The 17,728-nt window shown below is 41.5% G+C and overlaps 1 long non-coding RNA gene across 1 annotated transcript in view; it reads left to right on the forward strand.

Moving 5' to 3' along the window:
* Positions 1-12,654: 12,654 nt before the first annotated feature.
* Positions 12,655-17,728, forward strand: part of LOC126497522 (uncharacterized) — a 42,520-nt gene continuing 37,446 nt past the window's right edge. The window contains exon 1 of the long non-coding RNA XR_007590636.1: positions 12,655-13,229. This is a non-coding gene — a long non-coding RNA (uncharacterized lncRNA). The remainder of the gene's footprint in view (positions 13,230-17,728) is intronic.

Consider the following 17,728-nt stretch of genomic DNA (forward strand, 5'->3'; position numbering starts at 1 on the left):
CCCCTCGCGGTCCTGAGTTCCTTGCTCGTGCTCTCTCTCCTTCTGCTCCTGATTTGTTGAGATTTCAGTCCGGTGCTAGGCAGTTTGGATGCTCACCTTACTAGATCTGGATGGAGGTGGGTGGTCCTTGGACTTCCCACAGGGCAGGGAACCCTGTTTGCTCTTTGGACTGACCAGGGAGGGGGACTTGATTGGGGGAGAGGGAGGGAAATGGGAGGCGGCGGTGGGGAAGAGATAGAAATCTTTAATAAATAAATAAATAAATAAATAAATAAATAAATAAATAAATAAGTCATTCTCTCAGAGATTCCTTCTGACTACAGACCTTGTTATCTCTGCAAACCCATATCAGTACCTATTTTTTTTTCCTTTCTTAGTATCTCCTCTCTTGGCAAGAATGTAAGCTTCCTGAGCAGAGCTGTTTCAGTATGATTATCTTTCAATTATCAACACTGATTTAGGTTTAATTTTTATTAGCGCTAGCTACTCCATATAAATAGCTTTTATATTTTGAATAAATTCACAAAGCTATAGTGGTTCTTCAAAAATTCAGGTTAAAGCCCTTGTTGTATTTTGTAACCTCCTTACAATAACTTTTTTTTTTTTTTTTTTTTTTTTGGTTTTGTGAGGCAGGGTTTCTCTGAGGAACACCCCTAGCTGTCCTGGAACTAGCTCTTGTAGACCAGGCTACCTTCAAACTCACAGAGATCCTTCTGCCTCTGCTTCCCGAGTGCTGGGATTAAAGGTATGAGCCCCTACCACCCTGCACAATAACTACTTTTTAATTTCTCCTCTGATACATAGCAAAATCCTGACAACTGTGCTTTGGAGGTAGACCTATTTCTGTCAGTGGTACCATACTCTGGATCTTAAGTTCTCCCTAACAGCCAAGGTATGAAAGACTTGGTCCCTAGCCCAAGGCTACGAGAAGCTGGTACAGCAGGAAGAGGTGAAAGTTAGATCATGGGGTGTTCTTCCTGACAGGACTATTAGAACTCTAAGGTCTTCCTTTTTTCTCTTTTCTGTCTAGCCACGAGGTGAACGTTGTTCACCATTTAACTCCTGCTATAATATACTTCTCTCTCACAGACCCAGGAGCAATAGGGCCCAAACTATGATGCAAAAATAAGCCTTCTCTATTTTTCGGCGGGTCCCAAGTATTTTGTTGCACTCCTGGAAAGTAGCTGGTACAAACAGGTTTGATAAAAAAGACTTCACTGGGCAAAGACTGTGGCCATAGATAATTCAGATCTAAGTGAATTTTACCAGGATTCGAAGACTTCACAGGCAACTCCAATCACCTAGTGACAATTTCATGACCTTCCATAACTTACCTGGGGAGAATTTCTTCCACGCTATGGAAATTTCCTGGGATAAACTTTTCAGTGTGGTTTGGAATACCCAAGGGATCTTTTCTGTAACTTTATTGAAGTGTGATTTCTTTTTCTTGCGAATAGGATGTGCATCAGATTACGATTCTAATATCTTACTTCATCTATAAGGCATATGACCTTGACCTTGGACAACTTATTTCAGCTCTGCGCGTTTCCATTTCGCCATCTCTAGACACCAGATAATACTATTGACTTCCAAGGGTTGCTTAGAAGGTCACTGACTAAATATTAATCGAAGAGTAAGACCAACTTCACAATGTTTAGATTTAAAAAGGTCTTATCCAGAGATATTGGACTTTGAGAACAATGGACATGAAAAGGAAACTCACACAGACTAAAAGGAATTCATGAAAGTGAATATGACAAAAACCTTACCAACGGAAGAAATTTTAGTATTGCCTTATGATATTTAGCATTGTAATTAAAATTTTATTGTTCTTAATGGAAAATAGCTATTACTGCAAAAATAATTTCAGTGGAAGAAGAAACTTGAAAGCAAAAAAAGTTAATTTATAAATATCTTTAGGGTTGCAACTTCCTCAGGAACAAAAACAGCAGGGTCAAATTGGAGATTTGAAATGTCTTGTAGTTTTTGCTTGCAAATTGATTTTTTTTTGGTTGAAAATTTATCTTAAGCAATTTCCTAGCTCATCCAATCTATACTATTTTCAGTGCCTTTTGACATTCTACTGTGTAAATATAATTCTATTTGCAACAGCCCTATTTTACTATGCAGTTAGGTTATATTAAGATATTTTGTTATTTTAACTCAACAAAGAGCACCTTTGTAGGAGGGTGATAACATTTTTATAAAAAGTACACTTTTTTTCTTCTTGTGTATTGAGATCGGGTTTGTCTGTGTAGCTCTAGCTGTCTTGGAACTTGCTCTCTAGACCAGGCTGGTTTCAGACTCACCAAGATCCTCCTGCCTCTGCCTCCCAAGTGCTGGGATTAAAGGTGTATGCCACCAATGCCCCAAGGATCCATTTCTTTACTCAATTTTTGTACAGATTTCAGGAAAAAGTTATCATCTGTAATCTACTGTGAGAAAGGGAGGCTATGCTCTTCCTGTTTCATCTGTGCTCTGGTGACCTGGCATTAAACTACTTAGTAAGGAAAGACCCTGTGAAATAAAGCTCTTCTGTACCCTCCAACAGCATCTGGTATTGCCACACAAGAAGAGACAGTGTCTGAGCTGGGCTTTTAAAAGAAGCGAACTCCACACGCCTCAACTCAAATAGCTCAGAAAGAAGAGCACAGAGAGCTTGAAATGCCATGGAGAAGCTTCCCAGATTTGATCAGTGGGAATTGATTTGACCTGAGCTTATCCCTGTGTTATTCACAGTCAAAGGCAAATACAATTTTAGGTCTCCTTTTGAAACCACGAGCCAAACCGCATTTTGGTTTTGTACGAGGCTGGAAGAAATGAATTGGGAACAAGCTAATTTCTCACGCATTGCTCAACACAGCAGTGAACACATCTCATGAAAAGATGTTCAATGAGTGAATAGATTTATTAATGAGAATGGAATATTAATTTCCTACTTGTGATAAGCAAGCCACTGTGGCTATCACAAAGCACCAAGTAGGAGTTAGAGTATTCAACATAAAGTTTTGTAGAAAATGGAATACTTTCTTCCACCTGGAACACCACTGAGCACGGAAGTGTATCTGAGATCAAGGTTAAGGTTTTCTATTGCTTTTGCTGAGTATTTAGTGAGCAGGGTAGGAACTTCCGGTGACTTATTTGTGTGTAGCTGGCAATGAACATGTGCTCCCAGGGAATTCGCTTACGTTTCCAAAGCAACCACACTGTATAGACCACTGAGTACTGCCAGGTACTTTCCCATTTCATAGGTGGGGGAAGAAAGAGAGAGACTCAGAACTTAAAAAGAAAGGGCAAGACAGAATTTTAAAGTTGTAAAGACAACAGATTTAGCTGGTACACTCTCTGCATCTGCGTCACTTCAAAGCCTAGGTCCACCGTGGTACTAACTTCCTCTCTACTGAGTTTATACTCAATAGAGTATAGTAAATACTCTATTAAGATAACTCGTGATCCCACCACGGAAATAGTTGCTGGTATTTTCTAAAATGTTGGACGTCATACCTTAAAGAATATGTTCTTTAAGATGATATGTTTTGTATTATAGCTTTCTTCTTTTTTCCTCCTAGCAATATTGTGGTGATATTTTGTCTGTGCTTACCTAAGAGATCAGAGTGCCAAACCAAGCCACTAGTTAACCACAGAGGCTAGGATGTGGAGTGCACGCCTTTAATCCTAGCACTCGGGCTACGTGAGATTGATCCATGATCCAATCTAAAAGAGAAACAGAGCCAGGCAGTGATGGCTTACACCTTTAATCCCAGCACTAGGGAGGTGGAGACAGGAAGGGATATGGCTGGGTGGAGAGAGGAATAGAAGGCGGGAGGAGACAGGAGTTCAAGACATTCTGTCTGAAGACTTGTAGAGACAGGATATCCCACCCAGTCTGAGGATTTCATAGAGGTAAGAACTAGTGGTTGGCTGCTCTGCTTCTCTGATCTGTCAGCTTTTATCCCTCAATATCTGACTCTGGGTTTTTATTATTAAGACCAATTAGAATTCGTGTCATACAATATACTTGCATTTACCAGAACAGTGATGCCTTCCATCTCTGTGCCCTAGTTATGAAGTCTTTCAAGGAAGAAACTTTACAAAACACATGTACGACTGTTTATAGTAACACTGTATATAAAACATATAATTGTATTAATTATTATTGCTATAGCATAATTATATAGTATTTCTCTTAGGCCAGGCATTGCATCGATCACATTAAGAATGCATTTAGTTTTCAGCAAAGTTTTATGAAGCAATTCTGCTGTTATCCCATGTTTGTATATAGAAAGCGCCTTGGTCTCTTGTGGTTAGTAAGCGGTAGAGGCAGCTCAAGCCTAGGGAGCTGGTTGTGAAACACCTGCTCCTGTCTCCTCCACTCAGGACCTGACAGACAAGTGAAGGCTTGTCAGCTCCAGGGTCTGTGTGGTGCAGGTAAGTGAATAATGAACACATCTGCCCGAGTGCTTCCCCGGGAATAATAACATAACATGTCTTTGTTTTCAGTGTTAACCAACGGATATGAGGCTGTGTCAATGTCGTTCACAGTATGTAGGCTGAGCCCGTTTAAAGCAGCGCAGCTCACGCCGGCCCTGTGATGGGGGTCCCAGTCGTAGACAGCAAGAAGTCCCCAGTCACGGCACCACCAGACAAAACTCTATGAACTCAGCCAGATGGCCTCAGTTACTTCCCTCTTTCCTGGACTCTCCAGCACAGCCCGCCTTTCTTTGTATTCTTGAACACAGCAAGAGGGTTCCTTCAGAGTTTATGTTCTGCCTTTGTTCGATCCCTTTGCTGGGAATGCCTTCCTCTCAGCTGCTCACTGGTTGCTTTATTTGACCATTTGGTTTTGGGGCATAATCTTACAGTTTCACTTAAACTCTCTCACCTCTATTGCTTTTCGTTCAATGCTGTCAAATCAGTTTGTTTGAGCTTTTTCTGGGCCATTATCCTGTACATTTATTTGTTTGCTTGCTTATACCATTTAGGAAATGGGGTTCTATCCATTTTTCAGGGTCTACGAAGTGTTTGTCATATAGAAGTTTCCCAAAATCATACCCCATGAGCTCTATGCATGATGTTTAAAACATCGTGTGGCAAAATTGGTTGGCTATTTTAATAGAGACTTTAAAAAACTTGATTAGAATTTTCTTTTTTAAAAGACAGGATCTAATGCAACCCAGGCAGGTCTCAAACTGCTTGTGTGGCCAAGGATGACTTTGAATATATGCTCCTCTTGCATCTGCTTTTTAAGTGTTAAAGGTTATACTTACACACTACTAGACCTGGTTTGTATGATACTTAGAACAGAACCTAGGGCTTTGGGAGTGCCTAGCAAGAGCTTCGGACAAGTGAGTTACCCTCCAGCCCTGCAGATTTTCTATGAGAGAAATTTCGTCAGGGTGAGAGTCCTTGTGGAGAGGTAACTCCGGTCTAACGAGTCAACAGCGCAATGTACAATGAAGATCAGGCCTCAGTTTGCATCAATAATCACGCTTAACATTTCTATAGGCATGTGTATACACGCCGGTGGAGACTGAGATCGCTCAGAGTCGCTGCTGGAGTGGTTCTTATGCAAAAATATCTGAGCAGTATTTGGCCTTTATTAAACTCCCAGTGAACCGTCTTCATTGTTAATTTGAAACGGCAAACTTTCTATTTAAATATGCTGAAGTGTGTGCCTTACTCTTTCAACCTGCACACCTCACACGTGTCCAAGCACCGTTTCTCACGACCGGAATGAGACTCAGAGGAGAGAGACACTGCTACTGAGACTGTAATGAAGTTTCCAGTTACCATGGCTACCTGTAATTAAAGTCTATATGTATGGGAGCGATCAAATCTAGCTAAAAATGGGTAACGGTGCTTTTGTGGCGGAGGACTTGGATTGCTAGTTAAACACAGTTGCGGCTTCAGAACTGCAATAAGAGTTTACCGGTATAGTTTTGTGATGTATGATTAGGCAACGAGGTTCCCACGTCTTGGTGGACATAGCCACATAATCTCCAAATTTGCCTGGGGTAGGTGACAAATCTGATGCATATTTCACTCTTTTGATTGGGCTATGTTATATAATAAAGGTAAAGGGATTTTTTTTTTTATTTTGGAAATGGACTCAACATGGATGAGTTGACTTTGTGCTATTAAAAGGAGCCTGTTACCCAGCATGCACACTCATGATCACTGTGGCACTAGTCACAGTTAGCCAAGCCTTGGAATCAGCGTAGGAGGCCATGAATGGATGAACAGATAAAGAAACTATGATACGCAACAGGGTACTAATTTCCCACAAAGAATGAAATCATTTTGTTTGCGGGGAGAGGAGACTATGTTAAGTGAGATAAGTTAGATTTGGAAAGATGTCTCTCCCATATGACTTCTCACATACACTGAATCAGGGATGGGGGACGGTCAAGAAAGAAAAGGGGGTGGCTGAGGTGGGGGGAGGACCTAGGAGAGAAGAAGACGTGGAAGCGAGGGCAATGAGGGTGAGTACGAATATGACTAAGGTGTTCAAAATGTGGGTTTGAAAATGACGTAATGAATCCTATTATTTCATATAATTAATAAGCCCTAATGAAATGTAATCAGGCTGGCAGTTCCTCATGCAGAAGCTCATGCATGGCTGATTTCACAGCAGACACTTCAGAGATGATGTTACATGATACATTTATCATTTTGGTTATACTAGAGGCATATAGTAAATTTTCTTTATCATTCAATCGTTTTCTCAAACTTTGATTTTTATGATTTATTTATAATTTCAAATATATTATGTGAAAACGGTTCACTTGGGTCAGTTTCTTTTCTACCACCTGTAATCTGCCGCTGTCCTTCACACATAGAGCATGGTCTCAATAAACAATATGACATGGCTTGCCCAGGACCAGCAAAATCAATTATGTCAAAGATAATTATGAATAAATATTTATGGAGTGGTAAATGTTTCGAAGATATGTGAAGCTATCAAGCCAATAGAGTCAAGGTGTTTCTGTGATGGGCAGCAGGAAGCATGAATAGTGCCAGCTATTAGGAAACCATGTTTAAAGAAGCGTTAACTATATGGCTTCTGTTTTTTTTCTTTGAGACAGGGTTTTTTCTGTGTAGCCCTGCCTGTCCTGGATCTCACTCTGTAGACCAAGCTGGTTTCAAACTCAGAGATCTACCAGCCTCTGCCTCCCGAGTGCCGGGATTAAAGGCGTGGGACACCACTGCCCGAGTGTTTCTGATTTTAAAAGCAAAGTATATCCATGTTGCATGGTGAGAGAGGCTATCAGATTCTCTACCACACACCAATGAATACCTTCCATTCATTCCTGTGTCCAGTCACTCACTAGTCATCTCCCGACACTGGGGTAGTCTGCAGCCACGTCCTAAGTTGTTCGTATCTCTTAAGAAGGGATCCATTTCCTTTCCTTCATCGTGTGCATTTTCCTTGTTTCCTAATTATTTTATTGCATTAGTCTAGGCTGTTGGCAAAGTACTTCCAAGAACAGACTTAATGAGAATGACAGATTCTGACTTTCATATAAAATTATAAACCTGTGTCCATGGAAACAGAAGGGAAAGCAAACTCTGTGATTCTCTTCCTTTTGTCCTGCTGTTCGACGCGACAGAGAATAACCGAGGCTGGGAAGCACAATTACAGGCGGCAGCAAATCCAATATTGCAGGTGTCAGGAAGGCAGAGCCCTGTCACCTATGAACGTTGGTCTGATATTTTGGATTATAGGCGATGTGCCTCGGCCATTGTAAATCTCAGCATGAGATTCCAATCCGTTATAACTTGAAAGCATTAGGATGTTTAGGCTTTAATAAATATTTGCTTGAATGGAACTACCGTGTCAGCTCTGAAGCAATGAAAATGCCGCTATTTGTGAACATGTTTCTTTTGGAACCTGCTGTGTTAATGAGTGCTGTAGCCTGGAAACCGATCCAGACTGGAAGTTCAAGATCTCTACTTAGAGCTATGAGTTCATTGCCATGCATCGTCTTTAGAAATCTGCTTTTAAACTATTTATTTACTTCCTCATTTGTTGTGTGGGCATGCATGTGTGAGCATGTATGTGCACACAGATGCCGGTGTGTGTGTGAAGGCAGGTGTTGTTCCCTGGTCACCATCCACCTTGTGTTTGGGAACAAGGTCTTCCGTTGACTTGGAACCAGCTGGTTAGACTAGCCTGGCTGGCTAGTGAGCCCCAGGGATCCAAATCCCTAGGTCCGGAATTTATAAGGTTATACACCCATGCTTGGCTTTTTAACAGTGAGTTCAGGTTCTCATGTCTGGGCACAAGCAGTTTACAGATTGAGTTATCACTCCCAGCCCTCATATTCACAACACGTATTTGTGTTGTGAAATAATGATCTTATAGAAAAATTTGCATTATATTCATAATATTCATTATATATATATTCAATGCTAGTTTGATCATTCTGATGATAAGTTAAACGGCAAGAAGGTAAATTTGAGGGAATTGAGGAGTAATTCCAAGGAGAAGCAAAGTTTATTGAAGTGCTAACATGGTTTTATAAAATCATGTAAGTTACATTTGATTGATCTATGTGTCAACTTGAAGGCCTAATGGAGACCCAAAATCATTGGTAAAACTGTATTTTGGGATATGTCTCTAAGGGTGTTTCTGAAAGAAACTATAATTTGAATCATTGGACTGAATAATACAAACAGTCTTCATCAATACAGCTCGGGACTGTCCAATCGATGAAGGGCTTAAACAGGACAGGAAGGTGGAAGAGGGGCAAATTTACTGTTTCCAGCATGGACAGTTTGTTTTCTTCTGCTTTGACCCATTGGAGAATCTGGGATTTAGACTGTTGGACTCTGGGACTTATACCAGCACCTTCTGCTTCTACCCCAACCCCTTTGTAGCTGCCCTGATTCTTTACTCTTCAGATGCCAGTTTAAAGGCCTTTGGGTCCTCCATAGTCTCAGGAGTATATTATCAGTCTGTACTGATTTTAAGTTCTGAGAATTGTGCAGTTTGAACACACTGGGGCAACCAGCCCCTGGTTTAAGAGTACACTTTATTCTGGAGGTGGTGGCACACACCTTTAGTCCCAGCTTTCGAGAAGCAGAGGCAGACATATCCCTGAGTTTGAGGTCAGCCTGGTGTACAGAATGAGTTTCAGGGCAACCAGGGCTACACAGAGAAACCCTGTCTTGAAAACCAGGAAGCAGAATACACTCAACATCCTAGAAACTTCCTTCATGGTTTGATCTAGTTATTAACTTCTGCCAGTTGGCAGTGGCTGTTCTTTTCTTTTTTTCTTCTTTTTCTTTTCTTTTCTTTTCTTTTCTTTTCTTTTCTTTTCTTCTTAAAAGCATATACTGAGTGTTTGGAGCATCTCTGTAGTACTCTGTTTTGTAACTGCTTCTTTTGCTCAATATTACAGTTATGAGAGTCATCCACATTCTGTGCAGCCATAATTTTCTTTTTTTTTTTTTTTTCAAATTTTCTTTTCTTTTCTTCTTAAAAGCATATACTGNTTACAGTTATGAGAGTCATCCACATTCTGTGCAGCCATAATTTTCTTTTTTTTTTTTTTTTCAAATTTTCAGTGGCATTCCATTATATGAGGGCTTTGTCCATTCAGCTCTTGCTAGGTATTTGGACTGTTTCCAAGTTTTGTCTATTATGAATTATACCATTACAAACATTCTATTGGTCTTCTGTTGAATGTGTATCTATATTCAGAATTCTGGGTCACAGAGTGTGCATACAATTGGCATGACTGTTTCAGCGAGACAAATTTCCGAAGTAGCTGGTACTGATTTGCACGACTTGTACACCAGATGTGTGTGGATTCTTCAACTGCACACACACACACACACACACACACACACACACACACGTGTGAATGTGTGATACAGTTTTTGACCTTGGGAGAGCCAGTTCCAACACCTGTCCTCTTCTTTTCCACATTATTCATAAGGTACCGTGTTCCAAGGTCAAAGAGAAGTCTGAAGACGAGAAACGAGTCGGAGTGGGGGCCCAGCAGCAAGTTTGGGACTCTGTAGGATGAAGCAGGAAGAGCAGCCAGCCGAGTTCCAATAGCGGCCGAAGTACACGCCCACTGGCGCGTGGTCTATTTATCTTTTAAAAAAAAAAAGAGCGGCAAGCCTCGGCTCCTGGTTCCGGTGCTTGGTTCCGGTTCCGGCTCCTGCTCCGGAGACTACGCTCCTTTCCTGACGGCTGGTGTTTTGTAAGTTTTACCCCCCAAAATAAATACCCCTTTAAATAGTAACTGGTGTGGGATTGTTTCGCGCATTAGAGTTCAGGAGTGAAGCGTGGGAAAGAGGGGAAAGACGCCGCAGAAGGGATGGGTCTAAATGCCCCTTGGTCATCTTTGAAGAAAGAAATTGCCTTCCTGGAGGATAACTTCTAGTGCTTTGATGTTCTGATTTGTTGGATTATAGGTATATGTTGATTGGGTAAAAGCAAAAATGAAAATATTACATAAAACACAGGGAAAATTTATCCGAAGAGTCTAGGAAACAGGTGCAAAGCCAGTCTTAAACATCTTGTTTATCTTCACTGCCGACATGGTCTGCTTCATCTAAAGAACAAAGCTACCAGAATTTTCACGGATAAGTCTCTTAAAAGATTTAGATACTGTTTTATTTATGTATACGTGTTTGCCTGCATATCTGTACGTAGACCATGTGTGAGCAGGTGCCTGAAGAGGCCAGAAGACAGGGTTAGAGCCCCTGGAACTGGAGTTACAGGGAACTGTGAGCCTGCTTGATGTGTACACTGGGAACTGAACCCATGCCCTCAGCAAGAGAAACACCGAGCCACCTCTCCAGGACCTGAGAAAGTTAAATATGTAAAAATATTAGTCTTTGAAGTTAAAATATTATTATATCACTTTCTTCCTCCCACCCTTTCTATGTACCCCACTCTTCTACAAATTCGTGACCTGTACTATTTAATTGTTATCACACACACACACGCACACACACGCACGCACATGCACACGTACACGTATATCTGTTGCTAAATATAATTATAATTAGAACTTGCTCAGCCTGTGTGTTACTTGTATGTATGTGATCTTAGTGCTGATATTAGATATTTAGTGTGGGTATTGGACAGCCAACGTGAGTGCTCTTCTGTGGGAAAGACTATTTTTCCCAGTGTCGGCACCCCTTAGCTGTCTGTAGTTCTTTGTCTAGGGCTGAGGCCCCGTTCGATGTCCTCATTTCAAGTTAGCATGTCTCTTGGGATGATCTTTGTTCAAGACTTGTTTACGAGCCCTGCTGAGGAGACTTTGTGGGTTTTGTTTCTGTGACATTTCTAGAAGAAGCCTCACAGCAAGCTTCCTGTTCTGACTCTTACAAACTGCTTTTTCAGGGTGGTAGGGGTACATGGCTTTAATCACAGCCCTCAGGAGAGTTCGAGACTAGCCTGCCTTAGAGAGTAAGTTCCAGGAAAGCCAGGGCTATACAGAGAAACCCTTTCTTGAAAAATCAAAAGCCAAGTATGAAAACAAAACAGGAAACAAACTACTCTTGCACCTGAGGCTCAGGAATCATAACGGGAGGGGGGGCAGAAATATTTAAATTTTTTTGGTTTATTTATTTATTTGTTTGTTTGTTTGGTTTTTCAAGACAGGGTTTCTCTGCGGATTTGGAGCCTGTCCTGGAACTAGCTCTTGTAGACCAGGCTGGTCTCGAACATCACAAAGATCCGCCTGCCTCTGCCTCCCAAGTGCTGGGATTAAAGGCGTGCGCCACCAGTTTTTCTGTAGCTTTGGAGCCTGTCCTGTCCTGGAACCTAGCTCTTGTAGACCAAGATGGTCTTTGAAAAAGTATTTTAATCTTAAAGTGTTTGGAGATTTGAAGAGGTAGAAGTCAATGTCTTGGCCTCCATGTTCTTTTCCTCGCTCTTTTCTTTGCTACCTTTGTGATCTGATTCCACACACTCTCTTTCCCCAGAGACGCTGAGTGAGGGTGGAGGACAAGTGATTTGCCAGCTGTAAAGGCTCAGAGACTAGAGATAATGCTCTCGTGAGGACTGGCATAGATGTGTTGACCAACTGTAGTGTCGGGTCCAGCTGGGAGCCTTGCAGGCGCTATGCAAGCGCTCTTCCACTGAGCCACCTCTCATCCCTATCTCAGAGAAGACGAATCCGTAGATGACGGAGAGGGAGAGGAAACTAGACATTTTCTGAGCTGTGCCTTCTCATTTTTTGCTTGTCTTTGATCTGCATACCGAATGGTTTTGTTCCTGAGGGGGAAATCTAGTTTAGTAGCTTTAAACCAAGGGTGTAGAGGCCTCTGTATCCTTCAAACAGTGCTTATCCGTGCTACTCTCCATGGTAACTTTAGCTGCAGTAAAAGCTGGCTGGGGGGGGGGGGGGGGGGTCAGTCGACAGTCGTGGATGCCAAGATCCGTGTCTCTCTGGGTTTGCTTGCTAATTCTGTCCCCCACTCCCACTGCATGAGCCATCTGGAAGGAGGGAGCAGGCTTGGAGTTAAATTTGGAGGTCTATGAGGCACGAGATGTGTAGTTGCTCTCTTCATTTGAATTGAAAATTTGATCCAATTCTGGAGACTTCTCAGTTAGCGTTAACCTTCTGGCTCGAGCCGCAAATCTGGAGCCGACTCTATAACATTATTTGCTTTGCTTTAAAAGGGCGAAGTGCTGTCTCACACCTAGCAGGGAGGCGATAGAGCAACAACACTTGCCTTGCTATGTCTGTCATCGTTTCTTTACCTGAAGTGTAGTGAAAAAGCTTGAAAAATGCTTCTAGGCCTACATTATCAAAAGTAGAACAACAGTCTAGTATCCTGGAACCTTACCAATCAATCAGTCAACCAATCAACGTCCTAGGCGCTGTCCTCATTGCATCAAAAAGGCCCTGCTTCTGCTACAGCATCAGAGCCGCTAAGGCCGTAGTTTGCAAAATGAAAATAAGAGGGAAGAGAAGCAGTTGCCACGAAGCAGTAAAAGCATCATTGCAGGAAGCGCCAAAATACACAACTTCTGCTGCTACCCCGACTGACTTTATCACCCGTTAACTGCAGTTTATAACGACATGGCGGTCACAGCAAGAACACATCAATGAGGACATCTGTGAGAGCTGGGTTTGCATCCAAAGTACGTTTACTTTCTGAGAGCCACAATGTTATGTGTTGAAGGCATTTCTACTCCCTGATGGTCTCCGTGGAGAATTCTGAGGGAGCTGTGGTATTATTCAGCGGTAACTTCCCAGGTAAAACTTACCCAATTAATTAGAAAAAATACATGTAGCTTACACAAAATGGATTCAAGAACAATTTCATGCTCTTCCTCCCCTTCTCTTCCTCTTTTCCCTTTTCTCCTCTCTTCCTGGTGAACCTCGAGATTGAACCTAGGACATCAAGCATGAAATTCATAGGGCATTGTGCGTTGGAGTCAAGTGTTCTGTACTGAGCTATAGAGAGCCCCACCTCTCTTTCGGGAATAGAGGACCAGTGTAAACTATGAAAGAGTAATCACTACCAACCAATCAGAACTGGACCGCAGAAAGGGAAAGTGGGGGTTTGCCTACCTACTTGTATCTTCTCTGTGTGTGGAACGAGGTAGTGCACATTTATAGAAATGAACTGGAGTTGAACCACACGTCCTATAGCTTTTATCCCTAATGAAATTGTATAAGTTTACGGGATACATTTAGCTACACCACAAGCAAATATTGAGACATTTAAGAGGAAACTGTGTGTTGAGAGAGTAGCTGCATAAATCTTGATTTTTTTTAAACCTTTTTACTCTATACAATGTAAGCCACTTCCTGAGTTCCAAAAAAAACATTCGCTATGTGAGTGAGGTCTACATGTTTTAATATAAGATGAAACTTAATCACAAAATAGCGGCATGTTCAGCTGGCCATCTACTTTTTTATGGATTTAATAAAAACATACCAGGGATAGGCAATGTGCTGACTAATGGGCCCACAGGCATGGTTTTGCCTTCATGTATGGTATTGTTTTCCTCCTGAAGGGCACAGACTCATTATATAATGTCCCACCAATTCTCAGATCTACAGTTCCCTCTAGTTTGATAGCTTTTATACCAAGAGACATGCTAAAATTGAAAGAATGTCACAGCTTGACATTTTCTTTTTTTAAATTAATTTTATTTTAGAATTTCATCCACAAGTCCTATATTTGCATCATCATCACCCGCCCCTCTCTCCTCCAGCTCTTCTCATGTCTCCGTGACTCCCTCTCAAATGGTTAACCTCTTTGTTATTTTACATATATAACCTGATGACATTTAGTGTTTTGGGAAGACACCTAGGATTGGATAACCTATTAGGGCGCTTGTCCCTAGAGAAGACTGAATCTTTCTTTCTCAGCATCTACTAATTGTCTGTAGTCTTTCACCTAGGGGTGGGACATTGTGATGTTTCCATCCATGCTGGCATGTCAACAGATGTCATTGTGTGAGTCTTGTTTAAGCTACATATTGCTGAGATTTCATGGTAGTATATAGAAGAGATGACCTCACAGATGTTCTGGTTTTCTGATTCCATACTCTTTCAACTTCAGTTTCCCTGCTGTTCCTTGAGCCTTCAGTGTAGGGGTGGTGTCGTAGACCTCTCAGTCTGTGTTGGATATGTCATGGTCCCTTGTCCTTTACATTTTGCTCAATTGTGGATTTCTAGAATGTTCTCTGTCTACTGCAAAAAAAAAAAAAAGCTCATTTGATCGAGTGTGAGAGCTACATTTACACGTGTGTATAAGGATACGCGTTTAGGATGCATCTTATAGTTGGATATGATGCTGGTTTAGGAAAAGTAGCTGTAGTAGGGTCCTCCTTTCATGTCCATGACATCACCAACAATGGCTAGGTTCCTATGGCCAGGCATGAATTCCCGTCTATTGATCAGGTCATAAGTCCAACGAGACAGCTGTTGGTTAAGTTTTGACTTGACTTGATTTTAATATAATAGTTTTATATATTTTTGTTGTTGTTGTTGTGAGCCTAGCCTTGAATAGCTCAGTCATCTCTCCAGCCCTAGAATAGTTTTAAATCTAAGTGCTTAGGAGTGGGTGTATTTTTTTTTTTTTTTTTTTGGATTAGCTATTCTGCTTTTTTCTTTTTTGAGGCAAGGTCTCTCCATGTGATTCACTCGCTATGTAGACTAAGCTGGTCTCAAACTCAGAGATCTGCTAGTCTCTGCCTTTTCAGTGCTGGCATTAAAGGTGTGAACACCAGGCACTGCTGTCTTTTTTTTTAATTATATAAAAAGGTAATGTCACCTCCTATTTGAGCCTTCCTTGGTATCTTGTCACTTAAGCCAAGAGCAAAGGCTACCTTAAAACTCTTTAGGGTGAAGAATTTTTGAGATTTTGTGATTCTAATAAGAATTGGTAGGCCACATGCAGGTTGTATTCCAGCAGCTTGCTTATGACAGCAGTGCTTCTTACAAAGATAAGACAGAATACCAAATAAGCCAGGTAAGGAGGTGCATGCTGGTAAGCCCACCTCTCCCTCTCAATATGGCCTTGCCCTCAGTTTTGTGGGGAACAACCAATAACCTTCGTATCGTTTTGCTTCCTGTTCCCATGACCTTAAGTTCTGCTGGCCTAGAAGTTCCAGTTCCGGAGGTGGGGGTGCTCCTGCCAAGAGATACAACTAAATTCCACTGAACTGGAAGCTCAGACTTCTCCCTGGCTGCTTTGGGCTTCTGATCCTCTGAAGCCAACCAGCTAAGAAAGGAATAACAGTGTTTGGAGGTTCTGACATGTGATTGTGTTCTTGGTTGTCAACATTGACTGCATATGGAATTAACTAGAATCCAAGTGACTGGGTACACCTGTGAAGGATTTTTCTTAATAGTTTGCAATAGGGTGACCCACCTTTAACCTGGATCTTTTGAGGTGGGGAAGACTCACCTCAAACTGGGCCACACCGTCTCATGGAAGCCAGTATAAAGGATGCGAAAGAAGGAAGCGTCTGCTTTTTGTTTGCTTTAGCTCTCACTGGCAAGTCCATTCCTTCACTGGGCTTAGAGCCACTTCTTCTGGAGCCTGGCATATACTGAGAGCCATCGAGACATCCAGCCTCATGGTCTGAACAACTATTGGGTTCTTGTACTTTCCATTGGTAGGTAGGCAGCCACTGTTGGACTAGCTGGACCCCAGTCTGTAAGCCACTTTAATAAATACCGTTTACACACACACACACACACACACACACACACACACACACACACACTTGTTCTATCAGTTCTGTTCCTCTAGAGAACGCTGACTAATAACTTGGCAACAGCCTGAGTTGTTTGGGGGTTTCCATGAGTGGTTGGGGCTATTTGGTGATTTCATTTTGATTGCTTTCATATATACATATATTTGAAGAAGCTGCTTCCGTCAAATGGCCTTGGGTTTTAGTTGTCTTTCCCCATATATCCTCCTTTAACCCCCCCTTTCCTTTCTCTCTCCATTTAATCCTCTTGTCCAATCTCCTCACCCTTGTTTCTCCATAATTATCCCAATCCCTTAATCTATACCTAATCTTTGTGGTTATAGGGATTGTAGCATGACTGTTGAGGGTGTAGTCGCTAACATCCACATATAATAGCACACATGCCATATTTGTCTTTTGGGGTCTGTTTATGTCACTCAGGATGCAATTTTTCTAGTTCTACATATTTGCCTGTGATTTTCCTTATATTTCATTGAATGGAGCACATTTTCCTTATCCATTCATCTGTTGATGGACATCTAGATTGTTTTCCATTTCCAGCTGTTTTGAATGCAGCCACAATAAACATGGATGAGCAAGTATCTCTGTAGTAGGGCGTAGAGTCCTTTGGGTATATGCCCAAGAGTGGTGTAGCTGGATCTTGAGGTAGATTATTTTCAACTTCCTGAGAAGCCGCCACACTGATTTCCACAGTGGCTGTACAAGTTTGCACTCCCACTAGGAATGAATGAGTGTTTCCCTTGCCCCACATTCTGACCACCATGAGCTGTCATTGGTGTTATTGATCTTGGCCATTCTGACTGGCGTAAAATGAAGTCTTCACTAGTTTCGATTTGCATGTCCCTGATGATGAAGAATGTCGAATGTTTCTTTATTTCTCAGCCATATAAGTTTTCTATTTTGAGTATTCTCTATTTAGTTTGTACAATTTTTGGTTTATTTGTTTTCTTGATGTCCAGTTTTTTTTTAGTTCTTTATATATTTTAGATATTAGCCCTTTATCAGATGTATAATTGGTAAAAATCTTTCCCTATTCTGTAGCCTGCCTCTTTGTCCATATTATGATGTCCTTTGCAACATATGAGTTTTCAGTTTCATGAGGTCCCATTTACTAATTATTGATCTTAGTGCCTATGCTAATTGTGTTCTGTTCAGAAAGTCTTTTCCTGTGCCAAATGAGTTCAAAAGGATTCTCCACTTTCTCTTCTGTCAGACTCAGGGTATCTGGCCTTATGTTGAGGTCCTTGATCCATCTGGGGTTGTGCTTTGTATAGGAAGATAAATATGGATCTATTTGCATTCTTCTACATGCAATCATCCAGTTTTATTATTTTTTTTTCTTTTTCTTTCTTTCTTTCTTTCTTTCTTTATTTATTAAATATTTCAGTCTCTTCCCCACCTCCGCCTCCCCTTTCCCTCCCCCTTCCCCAATCCATTCCCCCTCCCTCGTCAGCCCAAAGAGCAATCAGGGCTCTCCGTCCCGTGGGAAGTCCGAGGAAAACCCTCCTCCGTCCAGGTCTC

This window comes from Alexandromys fortis, unplaced genomic scaffold (genome assembly GCF_014885135.2).
Source record: "Alexandromys fortis isolate MF-2015 unplaced genomic scaffold, M_Fortis_MF-2015_v1.1 scaffold_24, whole genome shotgun sequence".
NCBI classification, from domain to species: domain Eukaryota; kingdom Metazoa; phylum Chordata; class Mammalia; order Rodentia; family Cricetidae; genus Alexandromys; species Alexandromys fortis.